Below are 24934 nucleotides of genomic sequence, written 5' to 3'. Positions count from 1 at the left end.
TGTACGAGGGTTACAGAGCTGCGAAGACCGCCCTCCACCATCGTCCAGGCCAAGGAGGTGGCCAATGCGGAGCTGCTGGGGTCTCTGGACAGGGACCCGTGGGGCGCCTGTACAAAATGGTGCGGGGCAAGCTCCGCCCATGGGCCCCCCCGCTGACCCAGAGTCTTCGGCCTCAGCTGGTGGAGGAGGTGGTGAGCGCTCTGTTCCCTTCGCGCGGGGAACACTCTCCCCCGCCCATGTCTCTGCAACCCGCGGTGTCAAGTACGGACCACACTTCCGACGACGACGATGTCCCCGAGGTGACTGGGGTGGACCTGAGAGTGGCGGTGGCTAGGCTGAAAGCCAAAAACACCGCCCCAGGGCCCGATGGCCTGCCTGGCAAGGCCTGGGTCCTGGCCCTTGAGGCTCTCGGGCCTCGACTTAGGGGGCTTCTCAGCGCATGTTTGGAGAGGGGCCAGTTCCCACTTCGTTGGAAGACAGGGAAACTGGTCCTCATACGGAAGCCGGGGCGCCCTGCGGACTCTCCGTCCGCATACCGGCCTATCGTGTTGCTCGACGAGGTGGGCAAGCTCTTTGAGCGAGTTGTCGCACACCGCCTCGTCGCGCACCTTGGGGGGATAGGGCCGGACCTTGCGGACCACCAGTTTGGTTTCCGCAAGGGCGCTCAACGGTGGACGCCATCATGCGCGTGAGAGCTCACGACGGGGATGCTGTGTCCGGGGGTCGTCTTGGCGGTGTCTCTTGACATCGCCAACGCCTTCAACACCCTTCCCTGGAATTGCATCAGGGAGGCACTCCGGTATCACCGGGTGCCGACCTACCTTCGTCGCGTGGTCGAGGCCTATCTGTCGGATAGGTCCATCATTTACCCTGGTCACAACGGGGAATGGAACCGGCGAGAGATGTCGTGCGGTGTTCCGCAGGGGTCGGTACTGGGGCCGCTCTTGTGGAACATCGGCTACGACTGGTGCTGCGCGCCGACCTCCCTAGCGGCGTCAGCGTGGTCTGCTACGCTGACGACACGCTGGTTCTGGCACAAGGGAGGTCGCACCAGGAGGCGGCCGACATAATGACGCGCGGGGTTGCGATAGTCATCGAGAGGATCCAGCTGCTGGGACTGGAGGTGGCCTTGCACAAATCCGAGGCCATGTGCTTTCATGGGCTTCGGAACGCGCCACCTTCAGGCTCCCAAGTCATGGTGGGGGGGGCTACCATCGGCGTCGAGAGGGCGATGAAGTACCTGGGACTCGTCCTCGACGGCCGGTGGAGCTTCGTCGAGCACTTCCGACGTTTGGGCCCCAAACTGGAGAAGGCAGGTGCTGCATTCAAGCGGCTCCTGCCCAACCTGGGAGGCCCAAACGCCCCTGCCGTAAACTCTACGCGGGGTCATGCGGTCCATGGCCCTTTACGGGGCCCCGGTATGGGCACGTTCGGCACGGCCGCGGGCTGTGCACTACCTGAACGTGCCCCAAAGGGTGATAGCCATTAGGCTAATCCGGGGGTACCGCACGATCTCCCGCGAAGCAGCTGGCCTACTCGCTGGACTGCCACCGTGGGATCTGGAGGCAAGGGTCTTCTTGCGCCTGTACGACTGGCGCGAGGAGGCTCAGCGCCGGGGAGAAACCCGTTGCCGCGGCAAGTTGTCGCGCAGCGGGCGGAGCTCCGGCGCGATCTCATGGTGGCCTGGAGGGAGCGACTATCGCAACCCAGTGCAGGGCACGCCACCATCGTGGCGGTAAGTCCCCTTTGAGGAGTGGCTCGGGAGGAGTCACGGCGCCCTCACGTACCGCATGACGCAGGTCCTCACCGGACACGGCTGTTTCGGGAGGTACCTGCACCGCATCGGTCGTGAGGAGGCGCCCGGTGTCACCATTGTGCGGACAGCCCCGAGGACACGGTGGACCACACAGTCCAGGTGTGCCCCGCATGGAAGGGCACCGCCGGGTCCTCGTCGAGGCTTTGGGCGGCGGCGACCTCTCGCGTCCGGCCCTGGTTCAGGCCATGGTCCGGGGCGAGAGAATGGGATGCCGTCGCCTCCTTCTGCGAAGCGGTCATGCTCGAGAAGGAGGAGGCGGAACGCCAGAGAGTCCGCACCTCTCATCCCGGCCGCCGCGCTGGACCAGGTAGACACCATGGGCGCCGGGTGTCGCGAGATGACTCCCGGCCACCGTAGGCGTGGGTCTGTGGGCGGTGAGTTCGGGTGGCTCATCGTCCCTCTGTCTTCCTAGACGACAGACCCGTGTCGACGGCGCGCGTTGTTCCACGCGCTCCTCAAAGAGACGTCAGCAACCCCAGCGGGGCCCAGCAGGGCCAAGGCCTGCCGGGGCTGCGGGTTGTTCGAAAGAGATACCGCGGCCCTGGTACATAAAAGGCCTATGACGGAACACGACGATTTTAGTCAGTAAGAGTCTGACACTCCCTCACCGCTGCTAACCCACAGCGGGAGGGGTCATTTGATGATTTTACGTCGATAAAAAAAAAAAAAAAAAAGGCACCGTGCGGAAACTATAGATGGCGTTATAATCTCGACAGTAGAGACACCATGCGAGTAAAAAAAGAAACTTTCCAAACCCATTGGTTGTGACCGTCTAGTCTGTAAATGTGATTTTACAATGATTAAAAATATAAAATATAAAATACAATGATTAAAATTATAAAATATGGTTTTCTACCAATAAACAATGATCGGCAGCGTGGTCAAAATATATCAAAAGGCCAAAAGCTATTCGAGTCGGGCCATGTTTTTGATGTCATAGAAACAGTTGGCCAAGAACAAGAAACAATATTAACTGGCAAAATTGTTGCTCAGACAAAAATTTCAAATGTATATGATGTTAAGATAACAGTAAGTACCTTTTTTAAATTAATTGTTATTACAATATCTTTAGAAAATCATTATTTCTATTTTTAATTTTTATCTCTGTCCTTTCAGCTTGATTGCAATAGAAACATTAAAAGTGCAACTTGTAAATGCAAGGCAGGTCTATCAGGACAATGTAAGCACGTCTGTGCCTTAGTGCATTACGTAAATTCTGCAGAAAGTGCAGAATCGAAAACCAGTTCGACATGCACGACAATGGGGCAAACCAACGTACCGACAGTTACTGGGTGATAAAGGAGTGACAATGGCAGAGTTATTTCCAACTCCACCAATAAGTATTAAAGTATTACGTGTGTTTTACAACTGCATTTATCCATTTAATTCTTTTATCCCTAAGCCATGGCATGCGAGTACTATTAGTAGGGAAATAGTAAAATTTTACACCCTTGGAGTTGTTTTTGGATGTATTACAGCATCCAGCAATACAACAATACATTTTCATAACTTAAATTAGCAAATTTTACACGAATATTCAGATTTTTTTCCATGGTTTGATAGTACAATTTTTGACACTTGAGGGAACAGTTTCGGATATAAATCACGAGATGGCAGGGTCATCGCTACGCACGGTGCCTACAAAACTTCAGCTTAAATTACACAATATTCTAAGTAGGTACTTTTCCGTTGAAGTTCGAGTCCTTCGTTGCCATGGCAACACCTGAGCTGGATTATCACAAATCCCCGACTTGCCCTTGTATTCAATACATCAGGACACGACATTACCATTGTATGCTTAGAGAAGTAGAGGAAAATATACTGTAAGACTGACGCAGTAAAGCTTAAAATTGCTTGGTAATAAGCGATTAATGTTGAGATGGTGAGAAAAGCAAACGTCTGTGTTATAGATCTAGATATAAGTTTACAATAAAATCTAAAAGTATTGGAAAATCATGTTTTACTAATAATTATATTATCTGAAATCACCAATTTTTATTATTCACTATTATTCAAACTTAATATATACAAACTTAAGTTGCTTAACAGAAAAATAAAAAACATAAATTAAAATAAAAAACATAAGTTAATATGACCGATTGACCGTTGCTTGCGTATAATTCTAAACAAAGGTTGACAAACACAATATATCTAGCTATAACAGCATATTGAATAGAACTTCTATATTTTACTGTGTCATGTAGTACTTAATTACTTATGTACTCTTACAGGTGGGCCTGTAGTCTATATTAATAAGAGATGCGAGGTAATTCTGATATTAATCTTGCTGTAACACAGTTCGTCTGTCTCCTAACTTGTTATTTATTTATTGTTACATCTTCTTAGTTGTGTGTTCATATTAAATGTACTGTGCCAATAGCTTTCATAAGTTAGTAGATGCTTTTTGTAGGAATGATATTCATTCTCTTAGAATTTTTGGTTAATAGGTATTTTTCGTGTATTTTGTAATGGTCTATTTTTTCAATAAGTGTTCATCAGACTCAAAAATGTTCATAACTCTAGTACCTAATTGAAGAAAAAAATGTTACGTGTGGCGTGTGGTGCACTTTGTAGAAAAATAGTGTCTAGTGTACCTATATCTACGAATTACTTAATTGCTCCTAATTATTTATTTCGATCCTTAAAATTCTTCATCCCGTACCAATATCCTTTACAGTTACAGTTACAGCCTTTTTTTATCGTCCCACTGCTGGGCACAGGCCTCCTCTCACACGGAGAAGGTATCCTAGGTAATATCCTTTAGGTACTCAAATATTCATTCCTTCCTAAACACTAGAAAAAAGAATAACCATTTGTATTTAGAACATGAAAACCGGGGCTACATTTTACCTGACAGCTAGCCCTCTGAGAGAAACCACTCGGAAAGGTATTATAAGATTTAACGCGCAACTGAAAACGTTCCGTTTCAGGGGAATAACAAAAATTCCGTTTTCCTGTACATTTTTGTTGAGTCTACTTCATGTATTATGGACTCCTGGGAATTCAGAATGGTCGATCTATCAGTCTTTATATCTGTCTACTTGGTTATTTAATTTTGTATAATCTGTTTGATATATTGGTCAGAAATTGGTTTTGGTTTCTTATTTTGGCTGTATAAAAGGATTTTTAGGTAATGTTTTCAGTTAAATAGAGGCGAAGTTAATTTGTTACGTATGTACCTATGTATAATCTTTTCTATGTAAACAAAGAATAGTATAATCATTTTAAGGCCAGTCACCCAACAAAATAATTAAAACTCTCAATCTGCTTAAACATTTTTTTACGAAACCCTTCTGTATTTTGGCGGTAAAATTCTAAAATTAAAAATTAAATTAAAGCACAGACACGACCATTCATACTGCCAATTACCGCGAAGGTGTCTACTATAATACCTGGCCTAATAGAATTAGGGTTGCCATGTACGAAAATAACACCACTTAGCAAAATGCCTCGGGGTTTGTTTCGGTCGAACCTACGAGAATAACTTGCCTCTGAATTATTTATTTTGTACGCAAAGCTCGGCATTTTGGTATATAAATATTAAATGTTATTATTTTATTTATAGTAAGTAAATGGACTTCTATTTTTGGCTGATTACGTTAAGCTGATATTTGAAGATGGTAAGAAGATAAATATCTTATTTCCTTTTAATTTTAGGTGAGTTTATAAATATTTTCGACTTGCGAAAATTGAGGTTGAGGATTTTAATTGTGTACAAGGTTGTCTAAAACAATTAGAACATATCTTACCGTGAAAATCATATTAGTAGGTACTAGGTACCTATCTATTAACGTCTTGATAATGTAGCCATGTCATATAGTGAGTTAAAAACTCTACTAATAAGCTCGCAACTACAAAAAATGTCTCACAATACAAAAAACCAAGATCTCGCGAACATAATCCACTTACATAAAAAGGCCAATAAGAAGGCCTAGCTGTACCACTGGAGATAAAATTTAAATAAAGCACTCAGGCTCAGGGGTTAATCTTATTGGCTGTCGAAATGGCGTCAATGTTACTGAGCTCTTTTGTCTGTGTTTTAGCACTTATTTAGGCTATTCCAGATTGTAAAGTTTTAGTCGGCCTATAGTTTAATCCGGATTTTCTATACTAAAATGATAAAAAGGAAACATCATTTATCAACAATCATCTTTCACAGTAGGAAGGCTACACTCTTTCCGAGTAACATAGGCTATATTTAATCCCGGTACGGGCAGTGAGTGGACCCGTGATCAATATGGTTTTCAATTTTCAACTACCGGCCAAAGTGTGTCGTGGAAGCTCTTAATGAATTTAGCTGTAATATAAAGCTAAAATAAAAAAGCTATAATATTATTATGTTCTAAAAAAATATAATAATATTAAACCCTTTTATGGTAATTACAATGTCACTTTTAAAAATATTTTAGAAGAATTACCAAAGCCAAAATTGAAATTGTTAACGTTAAAAACACCCTTTAACTTGCATGTCTTTAACTTTATCTTGTATCTCGTTGTAATTACCTTGAGTAAGAAAACTAATTACAAAAAGTCCGACACAGCTAATGGCGTTTCCATTCCGTTTCGTGGAAATTAATTCCTTTCAGATATCACATTAGATAGACAGCGAATATTGATGTTATGTCCGTCTGTCTGTCTATCTATCACACGAATATTATAAACGTTGGATATGTAGATGACTGAATATTAGTAAAATTGGTAGCTCATTCATACAAAAACTGCTGAAGAGATTTTTACGAAAATTTACAATATTCGCTTATCACAGTAATTTCTTTCTGATGTGCAAGCTATATTTGGGCATTAGCGAATAGCCTTTTAGGTACAATATGTAAGATAATAGATAAAAAAGTTTAAGATGTGTAAATAAGTATTAATATTATATAATGTTATATTATTAATCCTAGAACACAAAAGGGTAAAGATGAAACATATAAGTCAATAAACTCACAACCGCAGCACTTTTTATTTTCAAAAGAAACTGGCTGCACATTGCAGAATTCGAAAACAGAAAAAGCAAAAATACAAATCTTTAAAACTACACAACATGGACACAGCCGCGGGAAGCATATAGCAGATTCATGCATGTCTATAGATGATTGTACATACATATATTGAGTGTTTGACGTCACCCAATCGATCCTGTCTATATTAAATGCGGTAGGTATTGAATGAGCTCCGAATGGGTAGGTATATTGCAATGGTATATGGAGGTTCAATTCGGAGAATCCAGTTTTGTGTTGAGAGCCAAGGTAATTTGTTAACTGAGGAACTGGAAAAGCAATGAGAAATTCATGTAAGTATTTATTTGTTGATGTCAAAAATATAAATGGCCAAAAAACACGAAAAATGAGGTGTGAAAAACAGTTAGTAAAGTTAGGTATTTTGCTGCAAAAATAGTGAGATACATTTTTTTAAATCTGTTTATATCTATATTTCTGTATGTATGAAGGTAACTATAGCCGGTCCGCCAGATCAATATTGCTTTTTTTTCGGATTAATAAAAAATAGTAAATAACTAGTTATCCAATAGAATAGAGTTATTACATTAAACGCAGACGTAATACAATTTACAAATATTATTTTCCTATTCCCACAATCCGATATATTATGAAAGAAAGTTCCACATCTCTTCGCGAACGACCTACTTTTACCTAATAAATAATTCCAGGAAAACTTGAATTACTATATATCAGTAGTTTCCAGTCAAAAACTGACGTAGATAGTTTCGATATAAAATAGTTTATATAATTTTTGTAAGTTTATTTCATTATTAAGATTGATAAAATTCACTGGCGATGTAAATAAAAATCGAGTCATGAGACTTATTTACTGACTACTTCTAAACACGCGTCAAACGTCTGTTTTACTTTTTTAGTAAAACACTGCCAATGTTTTAAATAAGACATCACTCTTTGGCTTTAAAAAATACACACGTACATATTCTACAAAGTCACGTTTAAAAAAATATGTAAACACATTGGAATATATTATGACAGGTATGTAGGTAGAATTTACGATGTCTGGTTAACTGTAAAATAACTTTATGATTTCGTTACCATGTGCTACGAGCTACGCAGCTACGGTGCTACGGCGCTACGCATGTAGATTGTTGCTACGCTTTTCGGTATTACGTATACGAAAAATTACTGATTCGGTGCGAGTTTCAGTAATAAAACTTAGTTTAAAGTATATTTTAATACTGTCAATGTCTTAGTAATGATTAGTAGAAAATTGCTTTTGAAGATCTTTTATACTCAGAATTAGTAGGTAATTGAACTTGCATCGTGAGGACTCTTTATAAACATTACAAAAGATATTTTTCTTTAAGTTAGCTATAGACAATACCACTTTTAAAAGTTGAAGGTAGTATAACTGTTATAAACTACGTTATGTCTCTAAATTATGACACCATCACTGTCATTTCTACTTTAACTTGAAGAAAAAAACAAACAGAAACTTGCAACCTCAGAACGACACTCACCATAGACAAAAAAAAATTAAATATCAAAGAAGAAGAAGGTCCTTATCACGTTAATCTGTCGCTGGCCAGTAACGAGAGGTCTTCGAACAATGTCCGCGGTTGTTTACCGAGTCCACTATTGTTTCTCTCAAGGACCTATTGGGGTCCTTCATATTGTAGAACCTTTTCTAGAAGGCTTTATGTATTTTGTGGTGAATCTGTATGGAACTTGATATAATGATTCGAAGATAATTAAGCTTTTTGTAGATTAAATATTTTTTTAATGGAGTCTGGTTGTTGTTGGTTGAAAAGTATATTGAAAAGAATATTATTAGTTTTTAATCTACCATGACAAATCTTACGGTTCTTAATCATCTGTTTTCTTGAGTATATTTTTGTTTATGAAAACGGTAATGCCTACGGTAAATAGTATTTTGGGTCACTTTAGTTTTCTATTTCTATTTATTTACAGGAACTTTCAACCCACGCCTATTGTACCGGAACCTATAAAAATTACTTAGTACAAAAATAGCCGGTCCCCAGTCGAAGTTTTTACGCGTTTGTACGTGTTTCACGCTAGTATACATCAGATATATACCAACAGCTATAATTTTACATTCATTTGAATACAACGTTTGTGTTAACGGTACCGTCTATTATTTATAACTCTGTGTTATGGTCACGCACATAACAAAGAGTATACATAAAGCGAACCTAGACCCTAAAATTAGGAATCTATGTTTTAGTAATTATAATGTCTGTGGGTTATACTTATGAACTTACAAAGAAATATTCTAGTGCTTACGGTTTGAAATACTACCTTACTGAAACTAAATAAACGAAGTAGGTAACACGTGACCACCTCTTCTTTTGAAACTCGGTTAGAAAGGGCTTTCTGGCTTACTTCACCTACCAATGCTTTTTGAATTTTGTCCATAGACAGTAGTCAACTTTCAGCTTATTTTTCTTTCGTCCTTTTACTGCAACTCGAACCGTCTTGAGTTAGCTCAGTGGTTCATTAAAAGAAGAAAGTAGTACAGATTTATTACAAGAACTTCATGTGGATATTCTGTTAAAAACCTCTCCTTCTCGTAGAAGGAAACAGAAATAATTAATTGCATAAAAGTAGCTTAAAACTTACGTTTATTTACTGAAGAGTGTAGCCGTGTTACCTAGCGAGACACTTCTGCCAATTAAAACTGTAAAACTAATTACCTGTGTGGTCCCTAAAGATTTGCGCGACCGCCAACCGGGGTACGTTTTTGCGATGCGTATTTCCAGTAAAAGGTTAAAAGGTCGTTTTTAGTGTAATTGGTGTTTGTTTTTGTTTGTTGACAGAAATGTGATTGAATTTATAGATTGTTTTTGGGACTTGTGACGTTTCAGTTTCAGTTTCGGTTCCCTGAAGCAATATAGGTATCGACGTAGTTAAGGTGTTTTGTTCAAAATAACGTTATTCTCTAATCAGAAATTGCTTGCAATAGAAAGTAAATCAATAATAACACACTATAGTATGGTGCAAAATTATCTCCATGTTAATTTACATGCTCAGTTAGCCCAATATATCTATCTATCATACATACACACAAATAATAAGCTTCATTCAATGCCACCCGATCAAGATCCGACTACATTATCGAACTACCCAAAAACTTTTCGTACAAAGCCTGACAGGCAATAAGGCAGAGATCCCACTAGAGGGCTTAATTACACGGTTGAACGACAGCTCTACCTTTGTGTGCACGCCCTTTGAACTGTAAGATCGTGTTCGGGTATGTGAATGCCAATGTCAGATGTGAATTGTTCGAATTCCATATGATTTTGTAGACTATTTATGAGTAATTTGGTTATATTGGTGATAAATTCAGACTCCTACGTTTTCTGTTTTATAAAGGGTGGGTTTAAGTCCCTATTTTGAGGTTATTTAAACAGTAACGTGGATTGATCTGGTCGTCATAAAGCACTATCTCCATGTATCAGAAAGAGCGTAAATTCATACCAATCATGTTGGATTGTAACCACAGCGAAAGGATTTCAAATTAATGGTATACGTAGTGCACCTGTAGCTTCAATCATAGAGTCATATGCAATGTTATGACATTCTGTGTCCGTGGCTTATCTTTGTTAAAAATCTCATAGATTACAGAACTAGATAATAAATACAATAAAACGAAAATAGCTCCAGGGCACAAATATTTTGACACGAAAACATGCTTGAGTACGCATGTTGGCCATCGTTGAATTAAAAATAAAATTCGGCAAAGGTCAACATGGCCCTTGGCTTAAAGGGCTGGAACAAAATTAAAAAAGTTTCTATGCTGTTTGCTTTTAGAATTTTATTTATTTTCTGTTGTAATTTTTTTGGTGTGTCAACATTTCAAATAAATCGAGCGACGAATTATTTTGATGGGCTCTCGTAAATATTGATAAATTCGAATTTTATTTATTGCTTTGTTGCTTGCAGACATCTTTTAAATTTTAATTCTCTTAAGAGTAGGATGGAGTCTGAAAGATTGAGTTATAAAAAACTAGCGATTTCAGAGTTAAAGTTTTTCTGTGAAAGAAATCGCAGAAATTTTATGTATTATTATATGAACCATTTGAAGAGAAGTAAATGAGGCTTCCACTTATTCGTCTACGAGACATCGGAATGCTTTTAATTAGATTTTCTATGAGCAAATATTGGGTCAAGGAGGACATTCTCTGTCCTCACCTTTTCAGGAATGGGGACTGAGGGGAGACAGATATTTTAATTATACACACTTATACATTACAATAAGTCGTTGTATTATGTTGCGAAATTATGTTTGAACAATACAGGGTGCTAGGTGTCAGATGTTAATGGGACTCTCTGGCGTTGATTAAATTATGATAAGTGATTGTTAATAGGTACTTACTTCTCTTATGCTTAAATATTTGCTTTTTGTACTGAAGAGTGCAAAACAAATCTTTTCAAATAATATAAGTCTGCAGAAAGCATATAATGGTAGCATATAGATAGATAGATGCCTATATAGTAGGCTACTAAGGTACTGACTTCTTGCTTGCTTATCCTAGAAAGGTTATTAGAGATGTGTTATGTTAGGAAACCCATATAGAGTTAGTTCCTAAGATAACATTAAGGCTTATTATTCAGACCTGGTAATATTTGTTTGAACCACACTCAGTTATAAGTAATTAAATCTCGGAAATAGTTAATCATACCACCTTGTTCAGATAAAAAAAAATGCGTTTTATTTTTTTTATTTTCGTATAGATTCTATAGTTATGTTGGAGAAGATCAGTGATCGATATTGAACCTACAAAATAAAATAATAATGAATACCTAGTACTTTTCCTCAATACTGGCTAATTCAACTGATACATATTTAATTACTTACAGAATATTTGAACCAGCTAAAGCTAAAGCTTCCATATTGTAAAGTTCTTTATTAATCTCTCTAAAATGAACTCCAGAGATTTATCTTTCGATTAACTTTGAATTTCATAAACTTTGTGATCTCTCGAATAAACGAAGATATAAATAAGTATTACAAAGTCATTTAACTTTAATTTCATGCTTTATTTGCTTTTATAAGTTATGAAGTAAATGTAAGTTATTTTTGTCGATGGTGAAACGTCTAATAATAGGGATATGCTATATTTTGAGACGTGTAAGATAATATCGAGAGACCTTTATTTAAATGTATGAGGAGAGTAATGGGTGAGGCGGTAATAAATTGATGATGATATCAAGAAAAACATTTTAACAGTAGGTGCAGTGATCTCAAAACACAGATTTATAGAAATAAAATAACAAATTATTCGCAATACTACGCGTTCGCTTTCAAAACTTATAAAAGTGTCTTTTCTGCAATAAATAGTGTTATAAAATATTTTACACGACTAGCACTTTAAGTTTCGAGTTGAAATTACATTGATATTCAAACTAAGCTAATAGTGCATTAAAAACAAGTAGAAGTTTCTAATAAGGTTTATAAACAAACATTGCCTACATTTGAAAATGAAAAGATTAATTTGCTTAGCGCTAACTTTTATCGCCTATAAAAAGTATGAACATCAGCAACGCAATTTGTGACTTAATTGACTTTTTAATGAGACCCTGGAAGTTTCAGCCGACTTCCACGGCTTAGTTAATGGAGGTCAAAAAATAGAAGTAATCACTACGAAGAAAATAATAAATAATTTTGTAAATATTTGTAACACTTATTCTGGAATGATTTTACAGCGATGCTTTTATGCTTACTGTAAAATATAAAAATTGTTTATGCAAAATTATAAAACAATCTAACTTACAAATGCATTAAAAAAATATGAGCTCCTTTCAACTGGTCATAAATCTATCTTACATTTTCCCAACCCCAAAAAAAGAGAACAGCGTTAAATTAAAAAAAAAACGCACAAACTCTTTCAAAATAACCTCCTTCGTTTTTAAAAATCGAACGCAATAAATCAGTTCAAAAAAAGGCGCGCAACAATGAGGTTTTTGACGTGTACCCATCGTGTACCATAAAAAGTTGGTCTGCAACAAATCGGGTGTCAGGACAAGTTGGTAAGTTATCGATCGGGTATCAAGGGCAAGGTTGCCGACGGGACTTGTGACGTCACCAATGTCGCCAGCCGAGATTTTGACAGGTCACTATAGATTGATGAACTATTGTGTGGTAAGTTTGTCTGTTAAGCAGTGGTTGGTTTGGAAGGGCTAATTGCACTGATACATGTACATTTTTAGTCGATTGGTAGAACAAGATTTAATTTATAATAGGAAGCGGGAGATTTCGTAAAACATCTTAATTCTTATAAAAGCTTTTTCTGTTACTTAATTGCTTTAGAAACAAAAATCCTAACCCTGGACTACTAGAGGTTTTGATCGAATAATAAACACCTGTTTTCCTCAATAATAATGTTCTCTTCTCAGTGAAAATATGCTTCAATTCAGGTGTTTTCAATATGTAGATAATTCGAAACTGCTTTAGTAAGCAGTTTTAGTAATAACTTCCAAATATTGACTTTTAGTTAGAACGGCTCGTTAGTCTAGTTGCGGTATTGATTCTAAGTTATATCTAACCTGACTTGTACTTGTAAAGTGCTCGGTCAGATTCGCTAAGTTAATCACTATTACGTAATGTTGAAAAGCCACCCGATAACTGAGATTTGTTGCTATGTTTCACACACAAATAACAATAATCTGCCCAGCCTTTTCCCTCTCATCTTGGGTTGGGCTTCCAGTCTGGCCTCTCAGCTGAGTACCAATGTTTCACATGGAGCGACTGCGTATTTGAACTCCTCAACCCAGCTACCTGGACAACCCCTGGGAAAAGATGTGTTGGAGATTAAAACTTGCCAAAACTAAATAACACTTAAGGATATCGCCCTCTTACAAACAATTTTCAAGAGAATACATGTAGCTGACATATTTAATATTGTTTTCTCTCCAGTGAAGAAATTTACATACAAAACGTGTAGTAAATCTATAAGCTGTCGGTGATATGCTGAAAGCTTTTGAAACCTGTCGTATTAAACCTAGACTGACCGACGAGATTTAAAGATTTATAAAGGTAAATTTGAATTTCGTATTGTAGATATGACATATGTTTATGACGGATTAAAGTGGATAAAAATAGAAAATATTGTAGTGTTATACGTTAATCTTTTAGAAAAAATATTTTGAGCGTAAATTATGATGCAATTTTCAGATATTTTATAGATAAGTTATAACATAGATATAAAGAGCAAGTAACTTGAAAATAAAAGCCAAGTATTGATTTTTAATGTTCACAACAACACATTATCACTCATAATAATTATTTATCATCATTTTCGGCACTAGATAATTATAGGTATTTTGGAGAAGGCGTCAAAGTTTCAGCTGTCTATTATTTATACCCAATTATGAGTCTAGACTAGATCTAATTCATCGTATTACTTTGATCTGACACTAGATAGCAACAAAATAGTCATTAATTACTAATATTATAGTGTTTGTGTAGAAAAATAACATTTTATTTTTATCTAAAATGAAGCAAAAACTATTCATGTATTCCCAAATAAAGTATAAACAAACAACTTTATTCCATTAAATTGAAACAAAACAACATGTTTATGCATTTTTCATGAAAAAGAAAAAAGAATATACAAGTTTTTCAGTCCAATTAGTATAGCGTTATTGTTTACACGCCTCAGTGCTAACATTGTTATTGAATTCAAACTTTACCCAACTCAGCAAAAAGAATATCTAACAAAATGTAAGTTGGGATCTCATCATGGAGAACAAAATGACTAGCGGAGGTGCCATAATGGAAATCTCATAAGAAAGTAGCGCGTCAAAATGCGGGTGTGCGGAGAACGAGGATCGTTATTGTCTTCGCCCTTATACACCTTCCTTAGAGCCGCCCATAGGTAAAACCAAAAATCGTTGATAATTGTTTCAAAGAACTCGAACATCCCGTTAGCTCACTCGTAACTGATCGTTTTGGTCATGCTCACCGTACGTATTTGACCTACGAGAAGGCGCTCTGACCTGCCTGCATTATGACATCTCCGCTCATCTTCCCTTAGTCCGTGATTGGGATTCTATCTGCAATTCTAAATACTAAACTTTGAGCGATGCTGAATAAATTCTCATCATTTTGTTTGTCCCGACCTGTATAATTTGAGGGTCCAACCGTGAGCGAGTTGAAAGGAAATAAATTATATTCGGACAACCTGATGGTCTACTCAAACACACTTGAAAGGGTTTCCACAAAGTCCTGTTAAACCCTTTTGTGGTTTTTCAAGGTCAGAGGGTAAGGTTTTCTGGTTGTGCTGATAACTTCTAATTTGTATATACGAGTTTGTATCTACATACGTGTGTTTAATGAAAATGAGGTTTGGACCTTCCAATTGACGGTTGGGTGTTTTTGATTTGGTATATAGTTTAAACTTGATTCTTATACTTAAATAAAACTTAAAAAAAACAACAGTTATGTAATAAAATTAAGGCCTATTACATTATACAGAGACAACTAGTTTTGTCTTAACCTCGTAACATTAGTTTCAATGCGGCTTTGACAACTGCAAGAAAATTTGCCAAGATAACTTTACATGATGTTTAGCTACTTTCCGAAATACAGCTAAGTAATTTATTTACGTTTAAGGGAGATTCACTGTAAGCTGTCAGCCTTCCTAAGTTGTTGTAACTTAATCGTTTAGCTTAAACTCTGTATCTGTATTTACATTACGATTCCCCTGAGATAAGGTAACAAGTTTAAATTAATATTCGTCATATTGTTTTGCTAAGTCAGCAAGCGAGTTCATGTTGTATTTTTTTTTATTTTAGGTACGAGTATTTTTAGGTAAAAAGGAATAATTTATGATTGTGTGTATGATTTATTTATGATTGAAGAAATCCAACACGCATTTCCAAATATATAGTATTTATCACTGTTTAAAAAAAAGTTTTCCGCCATAAAAATGATGATACTTATGTTCCAATTTTTTTTTTTTTTTATTATTATTTTTTTTTTTTTTGCATGCTGGAATTTATATTTTATACAAGTGATACATATTTACATGACGTAAAAAAATCCTTATTTATACATATATACAACTAAAAAATGGCATCAAAAAACTCCTCATCGCTGCCCACCGGGAGTGTACCCAAGAGGCTGGCAGCATTGCCACGTTGGATGGCAATGCTTAATTTTTGACCAAAATAAAAACCAGCCTGTTCCTAATAGAAAGTCATTCATGTTTTTTGGGAATTTAATTTAACGGCTTAGGTATGCACACAGCTCATGGTACAAGAAGAAAAATTGAACAATCAAAAACACTGGTTATTTCTTAAGAAATCTCTTTCAGCAGGATAAGAATCAGAAATTCTCGAAACTTTTTCAAAAAGCTATAAGCTAATGCTAACCAACTGGCCACTAAGTTTAATTTTTTTTAAGATTATAACGTGAATCTCACATTGTAATCCTTTGATTTGCGATTAGACTTTAGCTCCATATAAATTCTTCAATCTCTACTCACAAAAAAATGGATAGATATGTTATAAAAATCCGCTATCAATCAACATCAATATGTAACCCACCACAAGACGAGAACTTGTACACATGTCACACTTAACCCTGCACTATCAATTGACCACACTGGATCGAAACTTTGAAGGTTGGAGCAACTGGTTACAACCAGTTCTGAGGAGACGGTGACGTCACGAAGACTGGCTTGCTCATCTATGATTCATGGCGGCCTGACCTGACCTGCGAGCCTACTGACAATATTATTTATTTTGTATTTTTCTCAATTAAAAAAAATCTCTACTCGTTGGTCTGATAAATGGTTAAATCTTCATAGCTGAAAAACTGCTGCCAGTGGAACATTCATCCCGAGGTGACTGTTTGCACATCCGGATAAAAATTCCATAGCCTTACCAAGCATCCAGGCTACTTCATTATCAATTGCCCACACTGGATCGAAACTTTGAAGGTTGGAGCAACTGGTTACAACCAGTTCTGAGGAGACTGTGACGACATTGAGACTGGCTTGCTCATCTATCATTCATGGCGGCCTGACCTGTAGGCCTACTGACAATGAGGTTACTAAGGTTTTATGCTGGCTGTTGATATGCTGGCTTTGTGAGTTTTAAAGTGGTGTGTGTTGTATGAGGAAAATTAAAAAGTGTGTGTCCATTTGTTGGAATTTGGAAAATCTCTATTTATTTTTATTTTACTATTTCACGGCCGAAAAGATTTAGTAATTAGCTTTACCAAGTGAATCCATACGCGTCCCGTGGCAACTATTCCGCGCACCCGGCTAAAAAACCAAAAGCCTTACTAGATAAATTGAATAGGTATCTGACTCTGCGATGCGATCGATTTTTCCATTCGGCCTAGTATATGTACTCTGAGATTATCGGGTACGGGCAAACAAGCATTTTGGCTACTGTTAGTCACTAGCAGCATTGGCAAACAGAAAAGTTAGTAAGCAATAACTGTAATACATCCTACTTTTTCCATAACGACAGAAATCATTAATTCATTTTTCTTCAATCCCAACCCACATCATTACTTTCACATGACTCGTTTCAGCCTCCATTGCGCGCGAGATTCATAATAATCCTTCACCACGTCATATACATAACGCAATGAACTGTAAACGTATGAAAACTTCATGAAATATTCATCAAGTCAAACCTTGGTCTATATCTAAATACAAATGTGAGCTAATGTGGGTAGGAGTTTTTTTGCTGCGAGATTTGACATTTGTGTCGTAAATATGACTTTTCAGAAAAAAAGTTAATATAAAAAGACAATCTGCCTTAGGTATAAACATGTGAAAAAAGTTAGTTGATCTAAAGGTTTATTTTTTTATCACGCTTGAATGAAATAATAGAATATGAAACCACAGAATAATAACATAGGATCCTATTTTTACTCTACTTCCACTGTAGAGAAGTTTCCTTGATACACGGCATATCCATCGCAAGAAGCTAGTATTTGTACGATGGTATATGAATTAAGGTGATGATGAAAATGAAAGTCAATTAATTGTGATTGCCAAATAAACTTTATAATCCTGCCAATTATGAGCTCATGCTTCAAAAATGTCACACAAAAAGTTCACGAATAAAAACCGAATAATATTTTATTGTAGGTTAACCCAAATCACTGTCAATTTAGAATAGAAATTGTATTTTTTATGATTTTTATCAAATTAAAACTAAAATAGAAACGTCCCTTTCTTTTCAAACATATTTTGGATAACCATAAAGTTCCATAATCATTGATTTTGAAAACCCGCAACAGCTACTCAAAACTTCTGGTTTTGTATTTAAAAAGTAGGTGATAAATCAATGAAATTAAAATAAACATAAATACTCTTAAAACACAATAATAATACAAAATAATTTTCTTCTGCAACACAATATATGTATGGTGTATCAAATCCACGCAAACTATATCGCTCTGCACATTTATATTAATATCTCTGTCACCAAGATAACTCTGAAAGAAACTTTTAAGTACGATTTATATCAATAACGAAGCTTTTAACACTAATACGACGCGAGATAAGTGTCACTTTAATTAACTATTGTAAGCTCTTTACTTTACTTGTGATAAACTACCAAACAGATTAATATAGACCGGTTTAATGAGTTCTTATATTATATGCGACTGTCATTTATAGTTTGAGGCGTAAACATTTTTTTAAGGAAAAAAGTTACCAAATCAATTATGTTAAGTTTAAAACCGTAGGTATGTTTCCAAATTAGGTAACTAAAGTAATAAGACAAATAATTAAATTATGCATAAAGAATATCTCGAATGAACTCAGTTGACTGAATAACTCTTTGAATTCAATTGAACTGGAAAAAATGCAATAAATTATACGAACGTTCTAATTTCTACTTTTTATATTGAATTGTACTTCATTAGAATTCAAACGAGATTGAAATGTCGAACATTCAGAATCGAAAAAAATATATAAATCACAATACAAACTTTTTGAACAACAGATGTAATGCAAATTATTCCAATTCTTTACACAATATCTCTCTAGATTGTTATAAAAAATCGTTTGTAATTTATTTTTTACTAATTAATGCAATAGAAAAGAGGAAATAATCCTTCTATTTTTTCCAGGTAGCACTTTAGTAACAACTTTTCTGAAACTGCGTAGAAAATCCAACGTTGTTCAACTTTCCAGGGAGCGAATAAGTGTAGAAATAATTGCTAACAAGTCGCCATTTTGTACTTAGAACTTCCCTTACTTTGACTTAGGTCTTAGTACTCTTGAAGATTCTTGAGAAACAAGTCTTGACTTTCATGATTTACAGATTAACAGCGATCTCACTCTGGTACATTTTGGTCCTTAGCTAAATCGGGCGTATACGCGTGACATATTACAACTGAAAAAATGTGTCGCTTGGATTGCCAATTATTACCGCTGCCCATACGAGTGTTGTCGCTTGGAAAAATCGAGCGGAAAATCCGCCAGTGTTAAAGCGTTGTTGAAAAATTGTTCATCAGTTATATGTACCTATACCAAAATCATGAGACAGGTCAATTGAATTGGCGTAACAGATATTTTAACAAAAGACAACATTTTGGTCCTAGTAGACCATTACGGCTTACGGCAAACATGCTTGTCAAGTACGCACATATGTGCTTAGACGTAATTTTATTTTGTTCGGTCTGCGTCAATCTTCTTTTAGAAAATCAACATGAAAATAACAAGCAAAGAAACAAAACACGAGCCTTGTACGCAACAAAATCCGATATGAGTAACGTATTTTCTCTAAATCGATTAAAACATCGATTGCATTATTGACGGTGTTGCCATAACTGGATTACTGATCCAATCCTTTGATGTGTGCCTCTAGAAGGTGTTGACAACGCTCTGACTTTGTGTAATGAACAATTTTCTTATGCTTGTATACTTATATAGCGCTAATCACCTAATTGGTTCAGAATTTCTTTGGTTTTAAATGTTTATAACAGATTTTTCTCATATCCGAAATAAACTAGAGTGGTATCTTAATTTAAAGTAATTTTTATAGCTTTGATAAATAAAATACAGAAGTTACAAAACAGGTTCAGCACGTCAATAAGCCTTTTTAAACCAACAGAGAGACTCATTCATGAACTGGTATCAAAAAAAATGAAAGTTTAAAATAAATATAAAAAAATAAATAATGTTTATTTCATAAGCTACGTATATGCGTTATAAGAACAACAGAATATACAGATAGAGAGCTAAATAGATTATAGCAAGCACACTGGATAAGTTTCTGCGAATCCACAATACCAACAAACAAATAAATATCGTCAATACAAAAATAAAACAAATTCCAATCAAGTGCTCGAGTTTCCGTATTTCTACAAGAAGGAATATTATTCTTGGCAGTCGTTAGAAACGTAATGGGTGTTAGGTGTTTTTCCCCATTGTTTATTCTGTCTCATCGAGGTTGTTATAACAAGGGAAATTGACTAAATGAAGCTGGTTTGTGCGGTTTGTCAGGCGGCTAAAAACGCGATAGAAAAAACATATTTCCTGGTCAAAAAGAAGCTTTGCAGTTTGCCTCTCGTTCCAGTGCAACAGTTTCGCGTATCCATGTCAAACTGACCTGTCTGTCTATACAGTTTCATCGTCGATAGGTATAATATTACTTAAAACTGAAAGATTGACATAAAATTATTACGTTTTCCAGGACTCAAATTGGGCTCTCCTACACAAAGAAGTTTTCAAATAAGCTCAGTAGTTCCTATGCGCTTTCAAACAAATTCTTCAGGTTTATAATATTAGCTAATGTACCTAGTTAAACCTTTGCAAGATCACTCTACAAACCTTCTTAAACATCCTACAAGCGGAAAATAATACAATTACCAATCTCGTTATTGCTCAGTAAACGTTTGACGAGTTCAAATCCTTTGTAATAGCGTTGTTCATCAAAATCTGGCGCGAGTCGCGAATTAATTGAATTATAAGTAAATCTCCATTAAAGCCGGGATGGGCTGTTTAGCATTGCAAATGATAGCTTAGTCATTGGACAAACAGGTTGGGGAGAATGACTTCGTGAAATAACAGGTCTGTTATATTACTAGCTGTTACTACGGTTTCACCCGTCTCCCAAAGTAATAATTACCGCATACGGATAAAAAGTAGCTTATATCCTTTCTCAGGCTCTAGAATATCTCGGTATCAGAATTCTTTTAAGTATTTTCAGAGTGAAACTTGGACAGATTATGTAAGTAAAAGAACATTTTATGTCACGGATTTTTGCAAAGTAACGCCTGATTACATAATCTATCTAAAGGAAGATTGTCTAGGATAGCTTTCTTTCCTATTTCCACCTAGTTGTAATACACATTGTTATTTATGAAAGTATTACTCGACTAGACTCTAATGGGAGCAATTATGAAAGCGCGGAGCGCGCTAGCACTTCAATATACACAGACGAGGCTTGAGATGTTTCTGTAACAGAGTGCTGCCGTTTTTGGCCTGTGATTATTTACTTATATAAAAAAATCTGTCATCATTTTTATGTCTTTGCCTAAAATGTGTCCCGACATTATTATAATAGCCAAAGTTTTGAAAAATTACTGATTAAATTGTTGTCTATATTTTATAATCTAACTACCTTCTACCAGCGGTTTCACCCGCGTCATGAGGGCACTACTCAGCGTACTGGATGGTCTGGATGAAATCATATAGCCTTCATCGGCTATTTAACAATGAAAAAAAATGATGATCTACAATGAAAAAAAAACAGTAATACCTGAGTCCAGTGCGTTCAAGCAAATATGAGTACAGATTATGTTTATTCATAGGGCTGGAAAGTTATAATTGTTTGTGACGAATGGTACCGGTTGCCTACCAGACGGTAATTCGATTTCCAAGGTGTATTGAAAATGAAATTGGTGTTTGGAACTATTTTGGTGCTAACACCTAAGGACAGTCTATGATATTTGTAAAATCAATTACCTACAATTTAAGATTCTAAACATAGTAGAATCCCACACCAAATACCTTTTATATATTAGGATTCGTTTTACCGCAAACTGCCGCTTTCTAAGATTTTCTCAATGATTTAAAAAATGCTGCTTAAAGCAACATGTGGGTTTTTAAACAAAGATAAATCATTGGCCCTATAGTATAAAAGCAGGAAACGCAGGAAAACATAACATCAAAACAAAACCATACATACTACATACACATTTCCACCCTTTCGCAAAACTCCTAACTCAAAAATCTCATTACCTTAACTTGTCTTTCTCATAACTTTTAATTAAACTTGACTAATTGTACTTTATACCGGGCCTACTTACTCAAAGTAATACTTAAAAGACATTACGACTACGAGGTCACATCTAAGTGGGTAAATGTATGTAGATCTAGCACTTAGGGGCTAAACAACAGATTCTACTTAATGGACAATGACGCGTTTTATATTTGTCTACAATAACAATGGAAAATGGCTTTGGATTTAATCGCTTGGTAACCTAGGCTTTTTAAAAAGCTCAGAGTATATTTTTTTGTGTTATCGAACAGTTTTATGATTGTATGAAAATGGCTGGCAAATAACATATTTATTTATTTCTCATTCACCTCGGCTGCTTTGGACTTCCTGGTCTTAACATACCATAATGTTTGAACCTAGTCTTTTCTCCTCCGTGGTCTGAACCAAACTATAATCAGCCATCAAACCGCCGAGTTGACAAATTGGCAGCAATCAAACTAGAAAAAATAAATGAGAATCGTTCCTATTTCAAACTAGGAATAGGTAAGACTTTTGCGGGTGCAATCTCAACTGCATCGTGCACGTTTGCAATAAATGGAAACGTGACCATATCGGTGCCACCTGTCGCATTCTGAGGAGTGTTTCACGGGAAGCTAACGTGACCGACAAACACGTACATAACGTACCTGCGTGACTGAGAAAGTATAGCTTTTTTTCGGTATACAACAATGTCCAATATTCATTTGATAACTGTAGAGAGATGGCTTCATTAAATGCATATTAAATGTAGTATACCACTGAGATATGATCAAATATGGTAAATGTCATCATCAAATATGAAGCCTCCCAGCGCCCCCGATTAAATATTTATGACATTGAAATCTAGATTTCTGCAAGTGCAATATATTCCAATAATTTGATATTTTTTTAATGCTTAAGAAAGTATTGGTTTAAATATTGATAAATATTTTGAAAGATATCCCTATTCATTAACCCCAGGTGTGAAGGCATGATGCTTTAAAGTAAGTTACACGTGGCTATCAGTATAAATCTATACAATATATTACGTAGAACCAGTACTCGACACAAATCGTGTTAGTCCAGGCAATTTACTTCAAATGGTCGCCCAACTAACCCAAATTGAATTACTACACGGCATCTTAACAGGTTCTCGCTAAATGTGCATCGTACCGTAATATCATTGGGTATGTATATACAAATATATACGTAGATACATTTAATGTACATATATGTATACATTGATAATGGCGTCCAAACCGATTATTAGCCACGTCAACTGTTTTCCCCAAGACGATCAGCCATCTACGCAAGACTAAAGTGCACAAGCAATTGCGCAGACTCAAGTGCATTGTCTATCTATTTCGTTAGTATCATATTCCATGTTATATAGTAATTGGACTGGAGAAGGATCACACATAGGACCAAAATTATCTTCTTCAACTAAAAAAGACGTATAACTAAAAAAACCGCATCCAAATCGGTTTATCCATTAAAGAACTTAGGTGTCCCAGACAGACAGACGTATAAAGCGGACACCCTTTCTTGCGTCGGTCAAAAGTTCACCGGGTCACCCATTTAAAAATGAAAAAATACTCTTCATCAAAAATATATCACGCAATATTGTCGAACCTTATTGTTCAGTAATGGAGCCTCATGTACCTAGTTGTAATGACAGAATCGATTAAGGGTTAAAAGCACCTATCACCGCGCTCATATTTTTCCCAAAAAAAAACGATTATTATCTCATTCATCATATTTTGTAACCTTGAAATAATTGTAGGAAAGCCTGATTTTATTCATGAAAAAATGTTGTATCAAAGAATATGTAGGTAACAATTTAAAACGCATTAGTGTTTGGAGGCCGGTAAAAGCGTTTCTGGATACATTAGGGCCTGTATTTTTCAAATAATAGTAGTGAGTTATGTATTTTGAAATGTAAAAGCGATTTTTATTTTAGTATGATCAATAGAAATATAGATAATGCTATATCCCATTTCTCTATATATTGTCTTCTTATAAATTCAAAGAAATTGAACCAGTTCAATAGTACAGTTTTAAAATATTTTAGTAAAATATATCCGCTACGAAACCGCGCGTAGCTCGTAGCGCATCTCGTAGCACTAAAAGCGTAGCTAATTTACTACGCGCCGTAGACCATGAAATCGCCGCACACAAGCTGCAAAGTGACTACGAAAACTTACATAAAAGTATTCGCATGTTACAATGATCTTATAGTTAAGAAAGTTTTCAAAAACTTCGTTTAAAAATACAGTCGTGATAGGAAAAATCGTCTCCTAATTCATATTGATGCGAATAAAATTATGTATATTCACGACGAAAACTGCAACCAATAACCTATTTTTTATTTTGCTAACCTCTTTATAGACAAACGTTTTAAACTATCAAGAAACTATTTTAAAAGATATTATATATTTTTATACCTCTAGAATATAAATAAACTAAACTTACCGTATCTTCACGTAAATAATCTTCAAAGTTCACCAAAGAGTATAAACAGTCTTTACACGTTGCCAGAAGCAACGATAAAAATAAAAAATAAAACCAAATTAATTTTAAAAAGAAGTCCGCGTTCGATATACGAAATTTGAATTTGAAGTTCGCGGCTATTCCCCGTTGGTAGCGCTCGTCCGTGCGGTCGGAGGCAAGGGCGGCATCTGATACTGCCGATATACAGCCTACATTTTCGTGCCGTCCGAAAGAGGCTGCTTTTGCACTGTGAAAATGTCTTTTATATAGGACGACAACGACACGATTTCGACAGCAATGAAAGCAAATGATTTGTTTAGAAAAAAATGCTACAATTGTATCAATGATTTAAGGACATTAAAAACAATAACTGGGCAGGATTGGGTTCTTGTTCTTTATTTAACGGGTCAAATAAACCTTCCTCCTAGTA

The 24934-nt window shown here is 36.4% G+C and overlaps 1 protein-coding gene across 1 annotated transcript in view; it reads right to left on the bottom strand.

Moving 5' to 3' along the window:
• Positions 1-24681, bottom strand: part of LOC110376072 (potassium channel subfamily K member 6) — a 67848-nt gene extending 43167 nt beyond the window's left edge. Inside the window, exon 1 of the mRNA XM_064035509.1 lies at positions 24487-24681. The gene's annotated coding sequence lies outside the window, so the exon portion shown is untranslated. The remainder of the gene's footprint in view (positions 1-24486) is intronic.
• Between the last annotated feature and the right edge of the window lie 253 nt (positions 24682-24934).

Source organism: Helicoverpa armigera, chromosome 7 (genome assembly GCF_030705265.1).
Source record: "Helicoverpa armigera isolate CAAS_96S chromosome 7, ASM3070526v1, whole genome shotgun sequence".
Lineage (NCBI taxonomy): Eukaryota > Metazoa > Arthropoda > Insecta > Lepidoptera > Noctuidae > Helicoverpa > Helicoverpa armigera.
Note: the sequence above shows the minus strand (reverse complement) of the source record. Positions and strands in the feature narration are given on the sequence as shown.